We start from the raw sequence: 14,496 nt of genomic DNA on the forward strand, positions 1-14,496 counted from the left end.
TTGACTTATAGCTCTAGTGCATTTGTTGCATGGCAAACCCTACTCCTCGCATCATTACCGATTGTAAGGACTCTCCATTGCCTAACGTTCCAGCGATTTGATGCGAGACTTTCTGATACGTCTCCGTCATATCTATATTTTTTGATTGTTTCATGCCAATATTCTACAACTTTCATATATACTTTTGGCAACTTTTTATATTATTTTTGGGACTAACATATTGATCTAGTGCCCAGTACCAGTTCCTGTTTGTTGCATGTTTTTTGTTTCGCAGAGTATCCATACCAAACGAAGTTCAAATGCAATAAAAACTTATAGAGAGTTTTATTGGAATATATGTGATTTTTGGGAACTGGAATCAACGTGAGACGATGCCCGTGGGGCCCACAAGCCCTGGAGGCACGCCCCCTACCCAGGGCGCGACCAGGAGGCTTGTGGCCACCCCATAAGGTCTTCGGTGCCCTTATTTCGCCGCAAGAAAGCTAATATCCGGATAAAAATCATGTTAAAATTTTAGCCCAAACGGAGTTACGGATCTCTGGGAATTCAAGAAACAGTGAAAGACCAGAATCAGCGAACGCAGAAACAGAAGGAAACAAAGGGAGAGATCCAATCTCGGAGGGGCTCCCGCCCCTCCACCACCATGGAGGCCAAGGGCTAGAGGGGAAACCCTTCTCCATCTAGGGGGAGGCCAAGGAAGAAGAAGAAGAAGAAGGAGGGGGCTCTCCCCCCCCCCTCTCTCCCGGTGGCGCCGGAACGCCGCCGGGGAAATCATCGTGTGACAGCGATCTACGCCAACACTTCCATCATCTTCCCCAACATCTTCATCACCTTCCCTCATCTATATTCAGCGGTCCACTCTCCCGCAACCCGCTGTACCCTCTACTTGAACATGGTTTTTTATGCTTCATATTATTACCCAATTATGTGTTGCCATCCTATGATGCCTGAGTAGATTTTTGTTGTCCTATTTGTGATTGGTCAATTGCTATGATTGGTTTAATTTGCTTGTGGTTATGTTGTTGTCCTTTGGTGCCCATCATATGAGCGTGCGTGTGGATCACACCATAGGGTTAGTTGTATGTTGATAGGACTATGTATTAGAGGGCAAGCGTGATAGCAGCTTCATCCTAGCATCGAAATTGATGCATATGGGATTGAAGGGGGACCAATATATCTTAAGGCTATGGTTGGGTTTTACCTTAATGAATGACAGTAGTTGCGGATGCTTGCTAGAGTTCCAATCATAAGTGCATAGAATTCCAAGTAAGGGATGGCATGCTAGCAGTGGCCTCTCCCACATAAAACTTGCTATCGGTCTAGTAACGTAGTAAATTTCTTAGGGACAATTCCGCAACTCCTACCACCACTTTTCCACGCTCGCTAGACTAAGTTAATTGTTTCTTTATCTAAGCAGCCCCTAGTTTTTATTTATATGCTCTTTATTATCTTTCAAACATATCCTACAACACCTACAAAGTACTTATAGTTTCATACTTGTTCTAGGTAAAGCGAACGTTAAGCATGCGTAGAGTTGTATCGGTGGTCGATAGAACTTGAGGGAATATTTGTTCTACCTTTATCTCCACGTTGGGTTCGACACTCTTACTTATCGAAAGAGGCTACAACTGATCCCCTACACTTGTGTGTTATCAAGACCTTTATCTGGCGCCGTTGCCGGGGAGCAATAGCGTGGGGTGAATATTCTCGTGTAGGCTTGTTTGCTTTATCACTAAGTAGTTTTTATTTTCTGCTCTAAGTTGTTCTCTATCTTTAGCTATGGATATGGAACACGAAATACCAAAAAAAATAGGTGTACTTGCTACTCATGGAGATGGGGAACCTCCTAAAACCCTCGATGCTCGCCATGTGGGAAGTATTAAACACTACTTTGATAATCCTGAGAAAACCCTGTTGAACTTGATAATGGGAGACACGTTGGATCAACATGAATACTTTAGGGATTATCGCTTGACTCTAAAAGGGAAACTGTTATGGGATCAAATTCATAAGTTACATTGGTATGCTTGGAATTTATGTCAGAGATATGATTATACTTGTTGATCTAGGATGAAGGCTCCACACCTTCCCTTTTCATGTAAATTTAATGATAATGAAACCTTGGCTTCTTATGCTAATGGTATATATGATTACTGTGATGCGGAACAAATAGCAGAATTTGTTGCTTTTAAGGGTGCTTATGAAACTAAATCTTTGTTTGAAAAGTGTGAAAATTTTGATGATGATGTTTACAGACCTGAAAATTATGCTATACTTAAATATTGCTATGATAATTATGAATATAATGCTGATATTAATGAGTTTATCGAGAAAGTCAACGCTGTCCAAGAAGAGACTAGTATTTTGCAGGAATCTATGGAAGAAGAAATTGATGACACTGTGAGCTCATTAGTTGAAAAAGATGAGGAGGAGAGGGAGAACAAAAGGAGGAAGAGCAGATTGATCACCCGTGCCCACCTTCTAATGAGAGTAACTCTTTATCCCATACATTGTTTAATTTCCCTTCGTGCTTACCGAAGGATCAATGCTATGATGATTGCTATGATCCCTTGGATTCGTTTGAAATATCCCTTTTTGATGAACTTGATGCTTGCTATGCTTGTGGCCATGATGCAAATATAAATTATGCTTATGGAAATGAACTTGCTATAGTTACTTATGTTAAGAATGAAATTGTTTCAATTGCACCCACACATGATAGTCCTATTATCTTTTTGAATTCTCCCAACTATAGTATATCGAAGAAGTTTGCGCTTATTAAGGACTATATAATGGGTTGCGTTCTACTATTGCACATGATGACTTTGATAGATATAATATGCATGTGCTTGGTGCTCCTACTTGCAATTATTATTATAGAGGAACTACATCTCCGCCTCGCTATGTTTCCAATACGATAAAATTGCAAAAAAACTGTTTATACTATGCATTGGCCTTTACTTGATGTGCATGAATTGTTCTTTTATGACATGTCGATGCATAGGAAGAGAGTTAGACTTCGTCGTTACTTATATATGTTACTTTGTGCTCAATACTAAATTACAAATCATTGTTAATTAAAATTGGCTTTGATATACCTTGGGATCCGGGTGGATCCATAACTTGAGCACTATATGCCTAGCTTAATGGATTTAAAGAAAGTGCTGCCAGGGAGACAACTCGGAAGTTTTAGAGAGTCATTTTATTCTGTTGTGTGCTTTTATAAAGTTTAAAAACAAAAAAATATAGAGGGGAACCTAAAACTTTTCAAAAAGAAAAGTGAAAGTAAGAAAAGACGAGCACCGTTGAAGTGGAGGAGCTCCTTGAACTTTGTTCATGCCCATGGAAACTTTGCAAACCTTCATTACAGAAAATTTTCAACAAAAAATAATTATCCTCTTGTACAAATCCATTGTATTATAAAAATAATGTGCCAAGATTTGCCTTTAGGATGATTAGATTGCTTGTTTGGTTGTGCAGCGTAAAAACAAAAACTATAGCTGTAGTGCGTGAATTTACATTTTTTATTGGAACGTCAAAAGTTTCTGAAATTTTTTACACAATACTTATGTACAAATTTATTTTGTCCTAATTTTTCAGGATTTTTGGAGTTACAGAAGTATGGTGGATGTTCAGATTGCTATAGACTGTTCTGTTTTGACAGATTTTGTTTTTGATGCATTGTTTTGCGTGTTTTAATGAATCTATGGATTGTATCAGTGATATAAGCCATGGTGAAGTTAGAGTACAGTAGTTATAATGGAAAATAAAATATGAATGAGTTTTCAACAGTACTTAAAGTGGTGATTTGTTTTATTATACTAACGGATCTCACGAGGGTTTTTGTTAAGTTTTGTGTGATTGAAGTTTTCAAGTTTTGAGTGAGATCACGATGGATGAAGGAATAAGGAGTGGCAAGAGACTAAGCTTGGGGATGTACGAGGCACCCCAAGGTAATATTCTAGGACCCCCAAGCAACTAAGCTTGGGGATGCCCCGGAAGGTCTCCCCTCTTTCTTCTTACGACCATCGGTAATTTTACTTGAAGCTATATTTTTATTTGTCACATGATATGTGCAAATTCTTGGAGAGTCTTTTGTGTTTATTTTTCCCTTTTATTTTTATGCACCATGCTGGTATGAGATAATCCTTGGTTGATTTATAGAATGCTTCACGCACTTCACTTATATCTTTTGAGAATGGCTTTATGATGTCTGCTAGACTACGTCGGTATTTCTCCAAAGAGGAAGGGATGATGCAGCACAACGACGGTAGGTATTTCCCTCGGTAATGAGGCCAAGGTTATCGAACCAGTAGGAGAACCAAGCAACACTACGTAAACAACACATGTACACAAATTACAAATACTAGCAACCTGACGTGTTAAAGGGGTTGTCAATCCCTTTTGGGTAACGGCGCCAGAAATTGGCACGTGGATGGGAGAAAGTTGTAAATATTGATAGATCAAACGCCAAATAAAATAAAGTGTAGTAAGGTATTTTTGTATTTTTGTTTTAATAGATCTGAAAATAAAAGCAAATAAAATAGATTGCAAAGGAAAATATATTAAAGAAGAGACCCGGGGGCCATAGGTTTCACTAGTGGCTTCTCTCGAGAAAAATAGCAAATGGTGGGTAAACAAATTACTGTTGGGCAATTGATAGAACTTCAAATAATCATGACGATATCTAGGCAATGATCATTATATAGGCATCACGTACAAGATTAGTAGACCAACTCCTGCCTGCATCTACTACTATTACTCCACACATCGACCGCTATCCAGCATGCATCTAGTGTATTAAGTTCATGGAGAAACGGAGTAATGCAATAAGAATGATGACATGCTGTAGACAAGATCTATTTATGTAGAAATAGACCCCATCTTTTTATCCTTAATGGCAACGATACATACGTGTCGGTTCCCTTTCTGTCACTGGTATCAAGCACCGTAAGATCGAACTCATCACAAAAGCACATCTTCCCATTGCAAGATAAATAGATCAAGTTGGCCAAACAAAACCCAAAAATCGGAGAAGAAATATGAGGCTATAAGCAATCATGCATATAAGAGATCAAGAAGACTCAAATAACTTTCATGGATAAAAAGATAGATCTGATCATAAACTCAAAGTTCATCCGATCCCAACAAACACACCGCCAAAAGAGTTACATCATATGGATCTCCAAGAGACCATTGTATTGAGAATCAAACGAGAGAGAGGAAGCCATCTAGCTACTAACTATGGACCCGTAGGTCTACAAAGAACTACTCACGCATCATCGGAGAGGCACCAATGGGCATGATGAACCCCTCCACGATGTTGTCTAGATTGGATCTGGTGGTTCTGGAACTTGCGGCGGCTGGAATTGCTTTGCATCGATTCCCCTAGGGTTTCTAGAATATTGGGGTATTTATAGAGCAAAGAGGCGGTGTGGGAGGCCACCGAGGTGGGCACAACCCACTGATACGTCTCCAACATATCTATAATTTTTGATTGATCCATGCTATATTATCTTCTGTTTTGGACATTATTAGGCTTTATTATCCACTTTTATATTATTTTTGGTACTAACCTACTAACCGGAGGCCCAGCCCAGAATTGTTGTTTTTTGCCTATTTCAGAGTTTCGCAGAAAAAGAATATCAAACGGAGTCCAAACGGAATGAAACCTTCGGGAACGTGATTTTCGAAACGAACATGATCCAGAGGACTTGGACCCTACGTCAAGAAATCAAGCAGGAAGCCACGAGGTAGGGCGCGCCTACCCCCCTAGGCGCGCCCTCCACCCTCGTGGGCCTCACGTTGCTCCATCGACGTACTCCTTCCTCCTATATATACCTACGTACCCCCAAACGATCAGATACGGAGCCAAAAACCTAATTCCACCGCCGCAACCTTCTGTACCCACGAGATCCCATCTTGGGGCCTGTTCCGGAGCTCCGCCGGAGGGGGCATCCATCACGGAGGGCTTCTACATCAACACCATAGCCTCTCCGATGAAGTGTGAGTAGTTTACCTCAGACTTTCGGGTCCATAGTTATTAGCTAGATAGCTTCTTCTCTCTTTTTGGATCTCAATACAATGTTCACCCCCTTTCTCATGGAGATCTATTCGATGTGATCTTCTTTTTGCAGTGTGTTTGTTGAGGCCGATGAATTGTGGGTTTATGATCAAGTCTGTCTATGAATAATATTTGAATCTTCTCTGAATTCTTTTATGTATGATTGGTTATCTTTGCAAGTCTCTTCGAATTATCAGTTTGGTTTGGCCTACTAGATTGATCTTTCTTGCAATGGGAGAAATGCTTAGCTTTGGGTTCAATCTTGCGGTGTCCTTTCCCAGTGACAATAGGGGCAGCAAGGCACGTATTGTATTGTTGCCATCGAGGATAACAAGATGGTTCTTTTATCATATTGCATAAATTTATCCCTCTACATCATGTCATCTTGCTTAAAGCGTTACTCTGTTCTTATGAACTTAATACTCTAGATGCATGCTGGATACCGGTCGATGTGTGGAGTAATAGTAGTAGATGCAGGCAGGAGTCGGTCTACTTGTCTCGGACGTGATGCCTATATACATGATCATACCTAGACATTCTCATAACTATGCTCAATTCTGTCAATTGCTCAATAGTAATTTGTTCACCACCGTAAAATACTTATGCTCCTGAGAGAAGCCACTAGTGAAACCTATGCCCCCGGGTCTATTTTCCATCATATTAATCTTCGAACACTTAGTTGTTTTCGTTTCTTTTTACTTTGCTTTTATTTTACTTTGCATCTTTATCACAAAAATACCAAAAATATTATCCTATCATATCTATCAGATCTCACTCTAGTAAGTGACCGTGTAGGGATTGACAACCCCTTATCGCGTTGGTTGTGAGGATTTATTTGTTTGTGTAGGTGCGCGGGACTCGCGTGTAGCCTCCTACTGGATTGATACCTTGGTTCTCAAAAACTGAGGGAAATACTTACGCTACTTTGCTGCTTCACCTTTCCTCTTCAAGGGAAAACCAACGCAGTGCTCAAGAGGTAGCAGTTAACACAAGGAAATTTCTTGATTTGGAGTACCCCTTGGTGTCCTCTTTGTACTTTTGTTTATTATCAGCTCATCATTCAGCCTCCTGGATACATTTACCCTTCTCTGGTTAAGGATCTTTGGCTACCTAATCAGAAAGTTTAGGACATTAATCTCATCAACACTCTCTTCCAACAGCCTTTAGCGTTTGCTATTATTCAGACTAGTATAATTCATGAGGACAATCCAGATATTCTTTGTTGGGATATGACTCCTAATGCTCTGTACTTCGAATCTACTTACAAATTGTGTGTGCACAGGATATTCATGCCAACCCAAGACATACTCCTTCACAAGTTTCTTTGCAGGTCAAAGATCTTCTCAAGATGATTTGGAAACGAAAGATGATGATTCCTAGGGTCCAAACTTTCGCTTGGAGACTCCTTCGAAAAGCTCCTCCTACAGGTTTGAGAGCTGGCCGCTTCTCTATTCATATATCTCAATTTTGCTGTAGATGTGGCCAGCAAGAGGATGAGATGCACCTGTTTTTCCGTTGTGATTTTGCGAGAGCTGCTTGGTTTTGTCATCTGTGGTTCATTAGAACAGATGTGCTAGTTCAGAGTTATTCCAATATACATAGCATTGTCCTTGCTTTGCTTAATGTGAATCATCTGCAAGCTTCTGTTAATACATTCCCAATTTATGTGATGTCTTTGGAAATCTAGGAATAACCATATTTTTTATAGAAGAAAAGATTTCACTTACCATGTTAATGTTGATGTCACTCTCTGTCTAATGATACTACTGATCTTGTCCAACATTCTCATCAGATACAGTCTCAAATCCTACTTGTACCTCAATTCCTACTAAATAGGTTCCTTTGCAGGGGAGAACAATTAGGTATGACCTTCTTGTAGCAGGGCCAAAAGTATACTTAGTTGAAGCTTTCAAGTGCAAAAAAAATCCCAGGTTTATCACAAGGTGCTGCTGCTACTGGAATTGGTATTTACCTTTCTTTGCCACAGGATCAGATGGATGTTAGTGTGCAGATTCAAGCCTCTACCATCATCACAAATACTACTTTGCAAGCTGAAGCTTTGGCCCTTCTTTTAGCAGCTCAAATGCCCAAGAGACTCACATTTCTCGGCACACTTTCCTCACTGATTGTCTATCTTTGGCGTCACTGGTGGCTAGCAGAGAGATTACAGAGTCTACTACTCCTTGGACTATTAGAAAAGTTTTTAGCTGATTTCTTATGCTACTCCACAGATCTTCAGTCTCGGGTGTTTCATATTTCTAAGGAGATCAATGGTATTACTCACAATGTAGCTCACCGGGTTCTAAGATCACCAGGTTCTAAGATCATATGTGTTTTGTTTTTCTTCAGCTCATAGGAATATGACTTGCCCTGCAATTTCTCTTCTTTCTAATTTTCAGTTCCAGGGCTTTGTGTCATGGTGCACATTGCTACTGAGCTGAAATGATAAAGTTTGGCGCTTTGTGTGCCATCTGTTGTTTAAAAAAAGTATGCCCATTTTCTTCTAATATTTTGCAGTTCAGATAGCACTGCTAACATATTATCTGTACTTGGAGTTCATACGTACTTCTGAATTAAATTATTAGCAAGCATCGCAAATACTAATGTGTTCATTAAGGTAAACTCAACCATAGCATTAAGATAAATTGGTCACCTTTCATCCTATATCTATCGATCCCTACACTCAGCCACGGAAATATCTACCACTCCGGCCGGCCTATGCATAGTTCTCTTCAATGTACAACTAACCCTTAAGTGTGATCCACGTATGCGTGCATTCATATGGTGCGCACCAAAAGGACAACAACAAAATAAAACATGCAACTCAAACAAATCACGGTCATTAATTAACTCATAGGACAAAAATAATCTACTCAGACATTAAAGCGATGAAACAAATAATTGGATAATATCTATACTACTATATAGTGTACCAATAATATGACATACGAGCCGTTGGGTCTTTACAATCAGACGGCTGTAGTTAAATGATTCTAAGTTCAAAAAACATGTCCGCACAAGTGCCGTTAGATCTGACAATCCTACGGCCAGTAAGCCAGGGATTCGCCATAGGGCACCATTCTCCTCTCATCAGCCATGTGATGTGACGTTTGGTTCAGAACTTCCACGTGAGGACCTAGCTTTACACAGTGAGCTGGCCATGTAGTGTACGCCAATCAAACTTTTGGTTACCGAATGGTGCATATTTACCGAGAGGGGCCGTTGACGTAGTTACCATGGTTACCATGAAATTTCGAGCAAATTTCAAATGAAATTCAAACGAAATTTAAAATTAAATTTTGAATTCAAATTCTTTTAAAATAGATATAGATAGCACTTGAACTTATATTTATCATAAAAGAGCTACTAGCTCAGTGGAGTGTTGTCTACACGCGTGCTGTCAATTGCTGCCATACTTCACTATACATTGAGCTTTTGAATTCAAAAAAAAAAGGAAAAATTCGAATTTTTTAGCTCAAAATGCTCATTTACCAAGGGGGGCCGAAATATGCGGTAACCATGGTAAATCTCGAAATTTCGAGCGGTGACGAAAACCCTGACACCAATACAGGCTAGAAGTGCCTAGAGAAATGTCGATGCAGATGCTACCCAGCAGCCAATAGTACCATAGTACTAGCAGTTTACTGTAGAATGCATGGAAGAAGTTTTTTTCTCAAAAGAAGCAGTACACCATATAAAAGAGTAGCACATGGCAGTAGTGCTGACTTTTGAAAGAAATATTCAACCATCTTGTAGAAAATTTAGATGTAGTATTTTTTTACATGATGTTAGTTTACTTAAAACACCATGAGGTTGAGGGCACATGAATGAAATAAAAATTATGAGAAAATTACGACTTAAAGGTCTGAAAAGGTAAATTAATTAGACCAAACTAATTTTCTCTGTATTTCAAATTTAACTTTAAAAAACAACTCCCTTAATTTCATAATATATGATGTTATTACAAATATTTGTGCTACTGTGATTAGAAGTGAAGAGCAAAAAGAGTTTCCACTAGAAAGCGGAAATATAATTTTCAAAATTAAATGATAATTTTATCAAAACATAGGTGGTTTAATTTTAATTTAATGAATTTGTATTGTGATTATACATAATACACAAATTACTAGTAATTCATAGTATCAAAAATCATGTTCAAGTACGGGATTACAGAGGTTTGTAGGATGGACCGCTGCATATAGAGGGAGGAAGGTGGTGGATATGTTGATGAAGACGGCGAAGTTGATGGAGACGATCGCCGCAATGTTGGTTCCCTTGGCAGCACTCCGGAGCCACCAGAAGAGAGGGGGAGAGGCCCTTTCCTTGCTCCTCTACCTCTCCCCTAGATGGGGAAAGATTTCCTCCTCTGGTCCATGGTGTTCTTGGCCTCCCGGGGCGAGAGACTCCCTTGAGATTGGATCTAACTTCTGTGGATCCTCTGTTCCATGGTGTTCCCTGGGAAAGGCCCTTTTTCCTCAACAACAAAAAACCGGGTCAAGTCCGTAACTTAGAAATGAAAATCCCTTTATCTCAAAACAAAATCCCAAACCGAGTCTATATACAGGAAATCCCTATTTCATGCTCGTCGCGTGAACAGACGCATAAGGATCGAGCGCATTGGGCCGACCTAGTTAGGTGATCTCGTTCGTTCGGTTTTCGGAACCTTCTAGCAGGTTCATGTCCGTTTTTAGGAACCTTCTAGAAGGTTATCAGAGCCGTTTTCCCTCTTTTCTTCTGTTTCTTTATATTTTTTGTTGCCTTTTCCTTTTTTTCGTTGTTCATTTTTTGGTTTTCCGGCTTTTCCTTTTTATTTCTTATTCAAAAAGAATTAAAAATGGGTTTTACAAATTATTTAGAATTTTCAATATATGTTCTTGTTTTACAAAAAATGATTGAAAATTTCAAATTTTGTTTGCATCATTTGAAAATTGTTTACAATTTTTAGACAATGTTCATGTTTTGAATTTTTGTTTCTGAATTTCAAAAAATGTTCTTGTTTACAAAATTTTGTTTCTTTTCCCCTTTCCCTTTTTACTAAAATGTTCGGGGATTCAACTTTTTGTTTAAAATTTTGAAAAATTCCTGCTTTCATAATTTGGTTCATCAAATTCAATAAATGTTCATGTTTTCAAAAAATGTTGAATTTCAAACAAGGTTCCCTTTTTCAAATTTGTTCATTCAAAAAGTTTTCATATTTTTAAAAAATGTTCGACACATTCAAAAAAAATCTTGTTTTTCAAAAAAAAACTACCACCGTTAAGCTGGTTTTCTACGATGGTGAACGGCGGTGCGCGCAGCGTGCACCCGTGCAGTGAGCGTCGACGGTGAGGACGGCAGGACGGTGCACCCAATGCCGCAACCACAAGTCAGGGAGCTGCACCCACTATGGGGTGGAGGCTGCAAGCAACCATGGACGAGCTACACATGGGGTGTTGCAAAGGGGGGGGGTGAGGGAAACGACGGTGGAGATGGACGGCGGGGCAGTAACGAGTGAGACGTATGGCGGGGGCAGCGGCGCTCGGAGGAGCCGGCAAGCTGGGCGGGGCCTCTCCTGCTGCCCGCATGGATCTGGTGCGTGTTGGGGAAGAAATGGAAGGGAATCAGATAGTCCATGGCTGGTTTGATCGGGCGGCTCGCGCGTCGCGCGTGACCGGCCTAAATTTGAGCCGGCGCTCCGACGCCTATCACTGCCCATAGAAAAAAGTCCACAATAAACCTTAAAACTCTGTAGAGTCAGTTAAAATCAAACCTTCACATTCTAATCCCAGAAGTTGACACCCTAGACTTACTGATCCCAGTCAATTAGATCTGTTTGTCACACCGGGAAAAGGATGATCCCGGTCGGGATTACTAGCTTCTGTCACTAACCATAGGGGCCCACATGTCATCTCCGTCTTCCTCGCTCTCTTCTCTGGCTTGCCGACCCACCTCCACTTGGTCAACCGTCACAAGCTTGTCTGCTCTCCAGGCGTCGTTCCCCGCTGTCGACTTCGCGGGTAGCGACTACGAGGGGCAACAACCCCCAAGTCCTCAATATGATGCTAGATCACAACATGCCTCCGAGGTGCTCGACATATTGCCGCGACGAAGGGTGTCGATGGTGATAGCAACAGCTCCCCTGCCTTGTTGAGCACGAGCTGCTGACCTTTGCAGAATACACCGTACCAATGGCTCTGACGTTTGTCAGCTCGCAGTGGTACTTTTTTTTGCGGGGAATTTGATCTTTTGCCACTACTTATTTGTACTTTGATAATTTGCCATCCCTTACTTTGTAATTGACCCAATGACATCCTTTACCTGGCACTTTGCTAATTTGCCCTCTGGCAAGTGGGTCCTGCAAAAAAATACCAAAATACCCTTGCCAATCGATTGACCAGGAATCGCTCGAGAGCTTCGGTCGTCGTTCTCGTTCTTATCCCCTTCTCCCGCACAGGAGACGGCGGCGGCTACATCCCGGCCAGGAGGTGAGTCCCTCTCTCCCGCTCCTCTCCCCGGCGACCTAGGGTTAGGGTGACCAGCACGCAGAGCGGCGGCGGCCGGCTGGGTTGTGCCCGTGATTCTCGGCGCCGCTGCTATGTGCTGCTGTTGCTGATGCCGCGCTATGTGCTGCTGCTTATGCCTCCGCCGCTCCTCCAGTCTTTAGCCGCTGCCTCTGCTGTGTGCAGCCGCCGCTGCTGCTTGGGAATGACCAAGGGCCGAGGATAGAGTGGAGCGCCCCATAGCAAGAAGCCAGGATTGGGATTAGTGCAGCCGTTGTTTATGTCCTCAGTTAACAAAATTAACACAAATCAAGGCAAAACAACAGTGTATGCGTAGTATTTCCCTGAATTGTTCCTGCTGCTTGTGCGTTCCTGCTGTTGCCGCTATGAGCTGCTGCTGCTTATGCGGCCGCCGCTGCCGCTGCTGCTTGTGCTTGCTTGCTGCTGAGGATACTGCATTGATCACAACTTCTGCAATACTAAAACCTTTCTTACATAGTGCAAGATATCCATATTCATAAATTGCAATAAAGACAAATCATTCATTATAAAAAGTCTGCCGAAAGAAAAAGGGTAGAGAGATATAGCCATCTAAGAAAAGAACTCCAAATTACTAGTCTATCTGTTGAAAACATGTGCGGTTTACCATAATCAAAGGTTTTATCCGTTCTCCTTTTTTAGTATCGAAAGTTGACAAAGTGAAGGATTCTTTCATGGTGTTGGTATTAAAAGCTGTATTTGACCTCTCACTCCCATATACGTTCATTTTAGCACTTTTTAAGAATGTTCAAGCTTGTAAAATAGAATCCGCCCAGTCATTTATCGAGGCATCGTATTTGAGTTATTTACATTTTTATTTCATTCTTAACCTACCATCTTCTCTCAGTATGAGTGGGCACCACATGATGCAAATGTCAAATGATCCTTCTATATGTTCTCACCTCATTTTTTTCCCACTACAACAGGAGCCCTCATTTATGCTTTTCACATTTTGTTATCTATATATTGATGAAAAGTTCTACCATTCTATTGTAATAATAGACGGGTGCAGCAACGCGCACCAATCATGATCTAGTAGTATGTTGTGACTAGAAGGTAAACACATCAATTGTTCTTTGTAATGTTAATTTTTTTTCTTCCAAATCTTATATTTCTCAACACATGCAGGATGTTGGCTATGGCATTGGCTGATGAGGCATCGCAGCAACCTACCCCAACCTCAACCTCGAAAGCTAGGAAGTTGACCCCGAAGAGAAGGAAGATCTAGTGTTGTGCATCATCTTCTATGTTCTCTATGCTTTCGGTTGTAATATGTCAGACTTGGCAGCCCCTACTAATTTGTGCAACATCATAGCCTTATGTTAGATGATGTATGAAAATGTGAAATATCAGTTTTATGCTATATTGTGTTCAATTTGTGTGATGGTACATGAATATGTTCATCTCAAAAGATATGTTATATTTTGGATCATATGTGTATAATTTTTTGTGAAAAGTCAGAAAAACAAACAAAATGATGTCCAAATTGGGCCAAAATGCTGCCCAAATTTTGAACATTTTTTTAACAACCCAGAAAAATTGAAATAATTCCATAAAAACACCATATACGTGTGACTATTCTGGTATAATTTGAGCTCATTTGGATGAAACATTTTGGAGGAAATTCAAATTCAATTTTTCAGTTGTAAATTTTGACCAAATTTTGAAAGTCCTTGAAAAATATTCAAAAATTTACAGAAATTCAACAATGAAATTCTAACTATGCTGGGAAATTTTCAACTTATTTCGATCAAAGGTTCAACGTTTCCATGCATTTCAAGTTTCAGATCAACTAGTTTGACCAAATTTTGAAAGTTATCAGAATAAATTCGAAAAATTACAGAAATTTAACAATCTAATAATAAATATTCTGGGAAATTTGCAGCTCATTTGGATCAATGGTTGGAGAGCGAC

At 40.3% G+C, this 14,496-nt stretch overlaps 1 long non-coding RNA gene across 1 annotated transcript; it reads left to right on the forward strand.

Moving 5' to 3' along the window:
* Positions 1-12,345: 12,345 nt before the first annotated feature.
* LOC125540037 lies at positions 12,346-14,014 on the forward strand. The gene is made up of 2 exons (XR_007297146.1): positions 12,346-12,528; positions 13,711-14,014. It is a non-coding gene; the product is annotated as an uncharacterized LOC125540037 (long non-coding RNA).
* The last annotated feature ends 482 nt before the right edge of the window (positions 14,015-14,496 follow it).

This window comes from Triticum urartu, chromosome 2 (genome assembly GCF_003073215.2).
Source record: "Triticum urartu cultivar G1812 chromosome 2, Tu2.1, whole genome shotgun sequence".
In the NCBI taxonomy this organism is placed as follows: Eukaryota; Viridiplantae; Streptophyta; class Magnoliopsida; order Poales; family Poaceae; genus Triticum; species Triticum urartu.